The 12,244-nt window shown below is 40.6% G+C and overlaps 1 protein-coding gene across 1 annotated transcript in view; it reads left to right on the top strand.

Annotated features, from left to right (window-relative positions):
- The window catches only part of PRKCH (protein kinase C eta), a 141,853-nt gene that overhangs the window by 41,750 nt on the left and 87,859 nt on the right, over positions 1-12,244 (top strand). The window lies entirely within an intron of this gene.

Here is a 12,244-nt window from a genome sequence, read left to right as displayed (position 1 = left end):
TATGGCTTTTGATATGACATATGGATAAGTTGAGGGTACTACTAAGGGTATATAACAAAGGATCTAAAGGATGAAGCAAAGGGAAACTATACCAAAGAACTTACAAAATTCCAGCAGCCATAACTCTTTGTGTTCACTCTAGAGGCTGCATGGATGAGAGAATAAGAAGGTGGTCAGTGTTTCCAGGACAAACTATGCTCTTGCCTTTCACCGGGGGATGTTATCTGATATTTTAATTAGAGTTAAAAGTACAGTATTTACATTGATCCATTGATAGGTTGACTCAGGTTTTTGGGGTCAAATTTCTGACAAAAAATTCTAGACTTATGCATAAGTATATACTTGTCCTATGAGGAACAACTTAGGGAGCTGGAGATGTTTAGCCTGGAGAAAAGAAGGTTAAGAGGTGATATGATAGCCCTGTTTAAATATTTGAAGGGATGTCATGTTGAGGAGGGAGCAAGCTTGTTTTCTGCTGCTCCAGAGACTAGAACCCGGAGCAGTGGATGCAAGCTCCAGGAAAAGAGATTCCACCTCAACATTAGGAGGAACTTCCTGACAGTAAGGGTTGTTTGACAGTGGAACACACTCCCTTGGAGAGTGATAGAGTCTCCTTCCTTGGAGGTCTTTAAACAGAGGCTGGATGGCCATCTGTCGGGGATGCTTTGATTTGGATTTCCTGCATGGCAGGGGGTTGGACTGGATGGCCCTAGTGGTCTCTTCCAACTCTACGATTCTATGATTCTACAGTATTTTTTTTTCTTACCCGCCTCTGCCCAAGGCTTGAGGCAATGAACAACATGTTTTTTTGTGGGGGTTTGGGGCTATGAGGTTATGTTCTAGAAGACTTTATTCCTGATCTTTCGCCAGCATCTGTGACTGGCATCATCAGAGAATGCTTGCATGGAAGAGAGTGGGGTATACATACTGTTGGTTGAGAGGAGGTGATTTGCATGCTAATCTGTGTATTGTTCTGTTGTTGAATGGCAAGGCCTACAGGTGTCCATTTACTTAATGATCCATTGTCTCCTGGGAATCCCCCTCATCCTGGTTGGTTTTCATTTGCATTTGCTGGGTCCTGAATTTGGAGTTTTTCTTTCCTGTTCAAATTGTCCAGGTGTTTATGGATTTCAGTGGCTTCCCTGTGCATTCTAACCTGATAGTTGTTGGCATGATCCAGAATTTCAGTGTTTTGAAACAGCATTTTATGCCCAGGATGGTTTATAATGCATTCTGCTACTGCTGATTTTTCTGGCAGGCCAGTATGTAGTGTCTCTTGTGTTCCTTGATTCGTGTTTGAACACTGTGATGGTCCCTATGTAGACTTGTCCGCAGCTGCACGGTATGCAGTAAACTATTGCAGCCACGAGAGAGTCTCTTCTGTCCTTCACTGAGCACAGCATTTGCTAGATTGGTTTGTAGACATTTGGAGGAAGTATATCTATACCCCACTCTCTTCCATTCCAGCATTCTCTAAAGATGCCAGCCACAGATGCTGGCAAAACATCAGGAATAAACTCTTCTAGAACACAATCTCATAGCCTGAAAAACCCACAGAAATCTATGGATGCTGGCCAGGAAAGCCTTCAATTTCACAAAGTACAACATTAGATTAAAATATAGTATAAAACTAACCATGAAACACATAAACATAGGATTAAAACAGCCATTACACATTAAAATCATCCATATTAAAATATACCAATTTAAAATTAATAGTTTATTCTGTGTTGTGAGGTGTGTGTATGTTGGACTGAGTCCCTTGCAAGGAAGGGTTACAATGTTTCAGCTTTTTAAAAGTCTTAATAATAATAAAATAAATAAAATATTTATTTTTATCCCACCTCTTCCGTTTTTGGGATTGAGGCAGGTAACAACAAAATTTTAGCTGGAAATAAGGTATGAGTTGAGACCTGCCTTTTTTCCCATTCTGTCTCAATCCATGTGTTTGCTCAGTCTCCTGCCCAGGTCCTAATTGCTGATTGACATTTTCAAGGCCCCTGATAGTCTTTCATGATCAAACAGAGGACTGTGTTCTATAAAATAATACATGTGGTCACCCTGTGCATGTATATACCTATAATTAGATTTTAAGGTGAACCTGTTGTCAGGTGGAATACCTGCCCCTTAGAGGCTCAGTTGTGCTAGTGACATTCTGGCTTTGAGCAAAAACACATTGTTTTGAATTAAAGCCTTTGGGACCTGACTGATTTCATCCAAATCTGCATATCCTTTATGGTTTTACATTGATTTAAATTGGTCTTCACTTGGCAGATTAAAAAATGCACTTAGTATGTTTAAATTAATTCTTACTCTTTCTATTTTAAGTTGGTTAAACTGGCCATGGCGTAGTGATTTGAGCATTGGACTACAACTCTGGAGAACAGTGTTCGACTACCTGCCCAGCCATGGACACCCACTGGGTGATTTTGGGCAAGTCACACTCTCTCAGCCTCAGAGGAAGGTAAGGGCAAATCAACTCTGAACAAATCTTGCCATGTTAGGTTCACCTTAGGATCCTCATGATAGGCTCCCCATGATAGGTTTACCTTAGGGTCACTGTTAAGTCAGAAATGACTTGAAGGCACACAGTAATAAAGCAACATACCCAACAGGATTCCATCCTCTGTACCCTGCCATCTTTTTACAGCGAAAGAGCCTGAGTGTCGCAAATACTAGTTTAAGGCCAATTTTAACCTTTTGCAACTGAGTAGAAAATGCTCATACCTTCTGTGAGTTATGTACATAATTTTATACTGTATTCACCACCAGAATATTTGCACATGCTCCCCTCACCCCGGGTTTATTACCTCTATTACCTTATATCAGTGAGGGGAATATGTGTTTGCTTGTGTCAAAGGCCTAGACTGGAAATTAGTCTAAAATTTCCAGATTTCACAAACTAGAGCTCATGCTGGCTAGGAGATTCTGTGTGTCAAAATCCAGAAAACAGAAACTTTTCCTAAATCTGGTGATACACAAGACATGCCCAGCCTACAGAACTCAGTGATTGTATTTGTTTCAGTAGAAGTTACTTAATAATGATATTTGACTTGAATTTATTAATGCAATATAGTCTTTCTCTACTGTGAGTCACTGTCAGGCTCAGCAGTTCTGCCTACAGAAATATCCATGATTCAGACACGGTAGGAAAATAAGGTATGAGTTGAGACCTGCCTTTTTTCCCATTCTGTCTCAATCCGTCATATAATTAAATCTTGAGATTTCTATGACTAGCCTCTCTGATAGTTCAGAATGCCAGATTTTGAACCCAGCTAAGAGTGTGAGCAGTGAAGTCTGCCATTCCTTTCCTCTGCCATGCTCATCCTGTCACCTTGAACAATGAATATAAAGAATATTCACAGATTTTCTCATCCTTGATCAGAAAGGCCAGCACAACACATTAAGACATCTGGCGGGGGGGGGGGGGGGTATCAAGTGTTATGAGATTTCACCCTGGCATGATTGTGAAAAGAGCCCTGCAGTCTCCTGCCACTAAAGCTGCAGTAGTGTTGTGCCCCATCTTTACTTAACTCAAAGAAAATACTTCATAGATGAATCAAGGAAAGATATATTGAAGATTAAGTTCAGCAAATTCATTGCCAAATCTGAGGCTACAACTTAGGTTTCACTTTTAAGAGCTCTCCATATCTCAGACCCCCGTCCCAGAGGTCTGCATACTGTCCCACACAGTCCCAAGCACTCCCAAGCAACTGAAAGAACTTGAGTCCCACCAGACATTTTTCTGCTCCTGCTTATACCTCTCAGCATGGCTACAGAGTGGCTAAGCAAGCTTTAAAGAGGCCTAAATCTGTGGCCTCTCTGACAGAAAGCAAAAAAAAAAAGTGTTTCAGTACAAAACATCATATTTTGTCCAAAAGTCTACTGTATTATAGAAGCATAGAACTGAAAGATCCACAAAAGGCATCCGGTCCAACACCCTGCCATACAGAAATACACAATCAAAGCACTCCTGACAGATGACCATCAGCCTCTAGAAACCTCCAAAGAAGGAGACCTCCATCACAATCCCAGGCACTGTCAAACAGCTCTGTCAGGGCATTCTTCCTAATATTTTGGTGGGATCTCTTTTCCTGTAATTTGAATCCATTGCTCCGTATCCTAATCTTCGGAACAACAGAAAGCAATCTTGCTCCATCCTGAATATGCTTCAAATATTTAAACAGGGCTATCATGTCTCCTCTTAACTGCCCCTTCCCCAGGCTAAACATACCCAGCTCCCTAGGCTGTTCCTTCTAGGACATGGTTCACCATTTTGGTCGCCTTCCTCTGGACACGCTCCAGCTTTTGAACTGTAGTGTCCAGAACTGGACACAATATTTCAGGTGAGGTCTGACCAAAGCAGAATAGAGTGGTACTATTAACATGAAGTTTTAGATCCTATGATTTGAAGGAACTTGAAGAGACAGTTATTTCCAGGATATTTAAAACCATTCCATGAAGTCTTCATCAGTTTGCAACTTTGAAGAAAGAACAACCATCTCTTCAATTTCCTTTAAGTCATAGGGTCTAAAACTTCATGTTCAATAATATCCACATCAAAAACTCCATGCCTTATAAGGACTTCATGTTTTCCTTGAATGGACTTATATTCAGTATTTAAAATCATTGAACATTACACCTTATCAATATTTTGGTCCCTTGATGGTATTTTTTCCTCAGGGACAGTATGCCTTACATTGTGTTTGCTTTGAGACCGTTGTTGTTGCGTGCCTCAAGTCATTTCTGGCATACAGCGACCCTAAGACAAACCTATCATGGGGTTTTCTTGGTAAGAGTTGTTCAGAGGAGGGTTTCCATTGCTTTCCCCTGAAGCTGAGAGCTTCTGACCTGCCCAAGGTCACTCAGTGGTTTTCATGGCTGAGCTGGAAATTGAAGCCTGGTTTCCAGAGTTATAGTCTAGCACTCAAACTACTATGCTACGCTAGCTCCTGAATTGCTGCATGATTATTTTCTAGATGGTAGGTGGAATAATAGAATATATTGTTTACATGTCATTATTGTTTAATGATATAAAACTGTAAAAAAGATTATTGCTATTTTTGATACCTAACTCAATTAGTAGTAAATATATGCAGTTTATAAGAGCAGCAAATATTTGCATTGTGTACCTAACGTTACATGAGTAATAATTAGTACCAGACTTTCCCTGTTAGTCTGGTACACTACTTGGTTTAGAGACCTTCTGTGTAAAGGGTACATTGCCCCAAATTTTCATTTGAGTTGCTATCCAACAACATCCATAGAGTCAGATTATTCCCCCCATAGTCTAAAGAAGTCACAGTGAGGAAGAAGAGAAGAAAGAGGGTATCTGAAATGTTTTAGCCACTCAAAAGCACTAAGAGTACCTAGAGAATTCCTAGGAAAAATGAGAATTTGAACAGTAAAGTTTCTGTAACACCTTCTCTTAATCCCTGTGCCAACTTGGCCTACTTCTGTGTGCCTTAATAAAGGCAAACAGTGTACTGTTTTCTGTACAGTGGAATATTGATTCAGACCCTGTATTTCATCTGGGGCAAAGACAAATGGAGGCTCTTGTCAACACAAACACATAAAAGGGAGCAACTTCAGAAAGCTGGCGGGGTAGCTAATGTGATTTTAAAGCACTGCTTCCTGAATATTTCATAGGACAAAGCCAGTTGTGCCATACTTGCAAAAGGTGTACCTGCCTCTGAAGAGCAAAAGAATCTCCCTCACGTATTGCCTGCCATTGGAGTACGTGCCGAGTATTGGAAATGCTGACAACAAAGCACTGAGAAGTTTCTGGGGAGAGAATGATCCAAAATATCATGGGGTTATTTTCTTTTTATCAGAGAGAGGAGGACAGGCAGGCAGACAAGGAGCAAGGACTGGGATGTATTTAATTATTTGGGGGGTCTAGACTGGTCTAGTCCCTCCTGTAGATTTGGCTTTTCTGTATGGAGGGCTTTGATGATCCATTCATACTTGTCTCTGACCACTGGAATCAGGCAGTGAATGTATCACTTTTAAACTGTGATCCCATCAGAACTGTTATCAACTGAGAGCAAAAAATTAAACGGTGTACCTTAAGGAACATTTCCCCCCACCTTTTGGAGTGCTAGGGTTTGGTTGAGGTAGTAAATTAGAGTCTAATCTCTGTCTCATTGCTTCTTCAGATAATCACAATGCTGGGAGTGCACTAAGCCAGTGGTTCTCAAACTGTGGGGTGGGACCCCTGGGGCGGGGGCAGGAGAGTTGCTAAAGGAGGGCACAAGACTTAAAGGTAGGGTTGCCATATTCCACTTCTTAAAATCCAGGCACCTAATTTGCATATAAAAAAATTATAATGATGCAAGTCATTCTAATTTACATTCTAATTATACAAATTCAGCACATTCGTGGTTGCATTTTTTCATCCACTATGTTTAGTCTTCGTACTGTTTTAAATGTTAGAACTGATCTGACAGAAACAGTACAGACCAATGTTTAAAATGCTGGACTTGGAACAGAGAGATCCAAGGAGGCATTCCTTATGTATAAGAAATGGAAAATGCTTCTGTTTTCTCTTAAGATGCCAGCCACAGATGCAGGCGAAACGTCAGGAATAAACTCTTCTAGAATATGACCACATTGCCCAAAAAACTCACAAAAAACTATGCTTCTGTTACAATTGTGGCTAATGCCTACCTTTCTTTTCCTCTCCCATCCAGACTCTATGCTATCCCTGCCAAGAATAGCCGAAGTGTTAATAGGGCTGTCATCACCTGGCTTTTCTTCTCATTGTTGCTCTCTGTTCCTGTAGAGAAGAATAAAAGGAAGAGAGGGGAGGGGGAGTTTCTGTGCAAAGACTGAAGACTGAGGTCTTTGCCAAAAGCATCCTAGAACAAAGGAGGAATCCAGGATCTGCTGCTTCAAATATGTCCAGCCAGCCGGGACATTTTTTAGACCCACCAGTCTGGGAAATTCCCGGTTTTCCGGGTTGCATGTCAACCCTGCTTGGGGGTCCTGATCCCGCTTCTTTCTCCTCTACTTCCCAAACTTTTTCCATCCTGGAGGGGAAGAGAAAGGCAAGGAGCACAATTGGTGTAGTGGCTTCAGCCTTAGAGAGGAGGAGAAGGAGCAGGAGAGTAAGGAAGCTCACTGGTTCATGGCCGGTATGCTCACTTAGTCCAGTGTACCCTAGATGTATGGCGGCCAAAGGAATGCCAGTGTCTGTCATGGCTCCTGATAGTGGAGAGGCTTGAAGCACTTCTTGCTCGGGGCTGCTGCTGTCATCGGCTTTTGGCAGGGGCCTCTCGGAGGCAGAGCAGAAGCAGCCTTGGTGGCTCCTCTCCTGAGCAAATGGCATGTCAAACCAGCTGGCCATGGAGGAGCAGTGAAAGTGCACTGCTTCCTGCAAAGTGCTGGAGCAGAGCATGTGTCTTTGGTCTCCATTGCCCTATGCCACCACAACCATCCTAACCCTAACCCATCGAGAGGTATGGTGGTGTCTACATGTAGCTGTAAAGGGTATCAAAGGTAAAATGTTTGAGAACCACTGCACTAAGCTTTCTTGGAGTGTCCATGCTATAGCTTATACTTGGCCGAGTCCTTTTAACCCCAGGAGAGAATCTGTGGCTTTCCAGGTATTCTTTGATTCCAACTTGCATCTGCCCTAGCCACAAGATCATGGGAATTGTAGCCCAACAAGCTCTAGAAAGTTACACATTGCCCAGTCATGACTCACTGTAGTCTATCAGTAAGAGAGAAAGCATTATTAATATTTTTAAAAGCATTTGCCAATGGCTGAGGAGAAAGTGCTCTTTGGAATGTACAATGTCAGCCTTCTCTAACCTGTTGCCCTTCAAGTGCATTCAGGTTTTAGTTCAACACACAGCTTCTTTACACTGAAGGCTATTTACAAACGATATGGGGCAGCTGGGAAGGCTTCTGCCTCAAAGCTTGAATTTCTTCTCTAATCTTCTGGTTAGGACCCATTGTTTTTGGGAGTATCTCTGCTGAGCCACTTCTCCTTTCCTTATTTTTCTTAACCTCTTTCTGTAAAGTATTCACCCTGGCCCTACTTCTCATACTATTCCTGCATAGTTTCCTTTGGAAGTCCATTTTCAATCTTCAAGAAACCAGAAAAAGGCAAAAGCAGATACCGGATGTAAAAAAGAAGAAGAAGAATTTAAAAAATGCAGCATCAAAAATTGCAATTAACTGAGAAAAGAAAATAATCAAATTAATATTTATTTTAATAAAAAATATAAAACGAAAAAGAAAAAGAAAAAATAAGTAAAAGGAAAAAAAGATTTTTTTAAAATAAAAAATGCAATAATGAAAATTAACCATAAACTATACAAGATTTAAAAAATGATGAAAAAAAGCAAAATCCACCATTTAAATCAAAACCTCCAAAAATTCTGGGAAATGTTTGGAGAGGGTGGCACAAACAGGAAAATCAGGGACAATAAACAAACAAACAAACTCTCTAGCTGAAACTTGAAGATGCTATCCACAGTGCTGAATATCCCCCATTTATGCTCAGCTTTTTGGACAGCTCCTTAAGTTTGGACTAAAACTCAGAATGGATTCACTATGCCACTGATATGGAAGCCCTGAGCCTCCATTGGTTACATGAGTGGTCATCCAAGATTATAGGGATGGCTAGTGTCTTAGATGGTTTTCAGTCGATGGAACATAGGTCTGTGGCTGGCTAGCAATAATTATCATGGCTAAGGTTCTGGGACAATCAACCAGTTAATACTGGCAGTTTGTGGAAAGTTCAAGGGGAACAGCTGTCACTTTCATTGGGCAGCTTGTGAGCCTCATGAAGATATCTGGCTGCCTACTCTGAGAACCCAGGTACAGTACAGGTTGAATCTCTCTTGTCTGAAATGCTTGGGACCCAAAGTGTTTTGGAGTTGTTTCTTTAATTTTGGAATATTTGCATATACATAATGAGCTATCTTGGAGATGAGGCCCAAGTCAAAACATGAAATTCATGTGTGTTTCATATACACCTTACATATAGCTTGAGGATACTTTTATACACAATATTTTAAACAGTTTTGTGCATGAAACAAAGATTGTGTACCTTGAATCCCCAGAAAACAAAACTGTCTCATTATCACCCATGCAGAGAGTTTTGAGTTTTGGATCTTGGAATTCTAGATAAGGAAGACTCAACCTGAATCTTGGAGATGGGACACAGGTCCAAACACAAAATTAATTTATGTTTCATATATACTTTATACCTATAGCTTGAAGGTAATTTTATACAACATGGTTAATAATTTTGTGGATGTAATAAAATATGTGTACATTGAACCATCAGAAAGCAAAGGTATCACTATCTTAGCCACCCATGGAAAAATAATTTTTGGAATAGTTTGCATTTTGAAATTCTGGATCAGTGAGAGTCAGCTGTACCAAATTAATCAGATGAAGGAAATGGATGAGGATGTCATCCCACCTATCCTCCAATGAGTACAAGGTGGCAAAACTAGACCAACATTCTTCTCTAGAGGAAAACTATTGAATCAACTGGATTTACCATATATACTCAACTAGAAGTATCTAGAGAGATCTTGTAGCACCTTTGAGACTAACTGAAAGAAAGAAATTGGCAGCATGAGCTTTCGTAGACTTGGTAAGTAGACTGAAGTCTATGAAATTTCATGCTGCCAATTTCTTTCTTTCAATTAGTCTCAAAGGGGCTACAAGAGCTCTCTGCATATTGATTAACACGGCTATACCTTTGAATTCAACTATAAGTCGACCTCATGTATAAGTCGAGGGCAGGTTTGGGGGCCAAAATTATGGATTTTGATATGACCCATGGGTAAGTCAAGGGAAAAACCTAGGGGCATTTAACAAAGGGTGTAAAGGATAAAGGAAAGGAAAACAATGCCAAAGAACTTACGAAATTCCAGCAGGCATCACTGTTTGTGCTAACACTAAGGATGTAGATGGATGAGAGAGTAGAGCAGGGTCAGTGCTTCAAGGACAAATTACACTGTCCTTTTTAAAATAAGAGTTAAAGTACAATACTTAGATTGACCCATGGATAAGTCAACTTATTTTGGGGGGGTCAATTATTTGACTAAAATTTCTAGACTTATTCATGGATGTATACAGTAAATATGTGTTGATTTTCCACTCAGCCACTGGTTTAATGGGTCTACTCTAGTTGAGACTAACCAGCAACATGACGGCCATAGTTTTGTAAGGTAGTGAATCTACCACATTCTAGCCCTTCATGCTAACCAATGTACAACATCACATTCCCTCTTTCTTTGGACTGACTACAAATAGCTTTTTTAATGTATAGTATATGACAGCCAGTGTGGTGTAGTGATCTGAGTGTTGGACTACAATGCTAGAGACCAGGGTTTGAATACTCACTTGGCCATGGAAACCCACTAGGTAACCCCAAGAGAGTGCATGTCACACCCTCTTAGCCTTGGAGGAAGGCAAAGGCAACCCCCTCTGAACAAATCATGCCAAGAAAACCCCATAATAATTTTGCTTTAGGGTTGCCATAAGCCGGAAAGGACTTGAAGGCACACAGCTATAAGGTTTAGCATGCTGGTTTCCAAGCAACTAGCAATACCTAAGTAGAACTGACTGTGTAAAGGAAAACTTGCTTGACTGCACTGGGAAATCCTGAAGCACAGATGCAAACATTTACAGTAATTAATTTACAGACGCAGCCCTTCCTTACAAAAGAGGCAGAGAGAAGAAACTGGGCCAAGGTGTAGTAGCCTGCTCAGGTATGCTTCCTGGCATCATAGCCTCTGAGTTAACCTAGACAAAACTGGATTAAAAGGTCACAAATTCTGGAGTCCCCTATTTAAATTCAAATTTTTATTCAATAAGAGTGGGAGTTTGAGATTTTGAGGCTGCTCTGTGATGTAATATTTGATCAGATCTGAGAAGAGAACTGCCAGAGGTAGTGTTTCTTTCTGAAAGTGTGAGCTAGTTTTGCTTGAATCCTAGAATCCTAGTGTAGGAAGAGACCCTGAGGGCCAACTAGTCCAACCTCATGCCATGCAGGAATACACAATCACAGCACACCTAACAGATGGCCATCCAGCCTCTGTTTCCTTTAGCCTTGCAAAGCACATGAATAGTAATAGTTACTAAATGTTTTGGTAACGTGCATGTTTGTCTGACTATAATCAGTTACTTAAAAGTGATTGCCAGGATGATTAACTACTGTATATACTCATGTAAAAGTCTAAAAATTTAGGTTAAAAAATACCCCCAAAACCTAAGTCAACTTATCCATGGGTCAATGTAAGTACTGAATCATAACTTTTATTTTAAAAAAGGAATGATCCCCAGTGAAAGGCAGGAGTATAATCTGCCCTGGATACAATCCATCCAGCCTTTAGTCTGAGCACAAAAAATTATGCCTGCTGGAATTTTATAAGTACTTTGGCATTGTTTTCTTTTGCTTCATCCTTTAGATCCTTTGCTATATACCCTTAAGTTTTACCCTCGACATATCCATGGGTCATATCAAAATCCATAATTCTGGCTTATAGTCAAGTATATGTAGTATTTATGACCTTTATGGAAATCACTCAGCTGTGGAAACCCACAGGGTGACACTCTCTCGGCCTCAGCACCCCTCCCCCATAGGTCTTGTCCAGAAAACCCCACAATAGATTTGCATTAGGGTTGCCATAAATTGGAAATGACTTGAGGACATGCAACAACATTTAATGATGATATCATTTCATAGAAAAAGCAAAAGCAAAAACAAACCCCTGAAAAATAAGCATTATTTTGAAGTGCAGGTTTAGACTGAGAGGTTTATTAACCCTATTAACCCAAATAAACTTAATCTATTAACACAAATGATCTTGAGAAAGAAAGTTGCCAGGCATTAGCTCTGGAAACATTCTTTTTGGAATCCCTGTGGGTGGTTTTAAAGTTGCACTGTAAGAAATATTTTGTAGTTGTATAAGTAAATTGGGGTTAATAGGGGTTTTTAAAACTGAGACAGTGGGCTATCCACATTCACTGGGGCTAGAGGTGCAGAACCCCCATGAAAATGAAAGAAAAACCTGCAAATAAAAACCCACTTTTTTAAAAACCTGAGAGAATGCTTCTCTAGCGCCCAGAACACATGGGCCAAATAAGGTGGCTTCTGGCCAATTTGGGGGCATAGTGTCCAAATGATGCATACCCCCAAAGCAGCCTCAAGCTGCTCCCATGCTGCCAGAAGGAGTCTGGCGCCACTGCAAAAAGGAGCGGAAATAATGTGGCT

The sequence above is a fragment of the Sceloporus occidentalis genome, unplaced genomic scaffold (assembly GCF_023333645.1).
Source record: "Sceloporus occidentalis isolate IW3139 unplaced genomic scaffold, rSceOcc1.0.p SCAF_4, whole genome shotgun sequence".
In the NCBI taxonomy this organism is placed as follows: domain Eukaryota; kingdom Metazoa; phylum Chordata; class Lepidosauria; order Squamata; family Phrynosomatidae; genus Sceloporus; species Sceloporus occidentalis.
The sequence above is the reverse complement of the archived record's forward strand: the minus strand, read 5'-3'. Positions and strand labels throughout refer to the sequence as shown.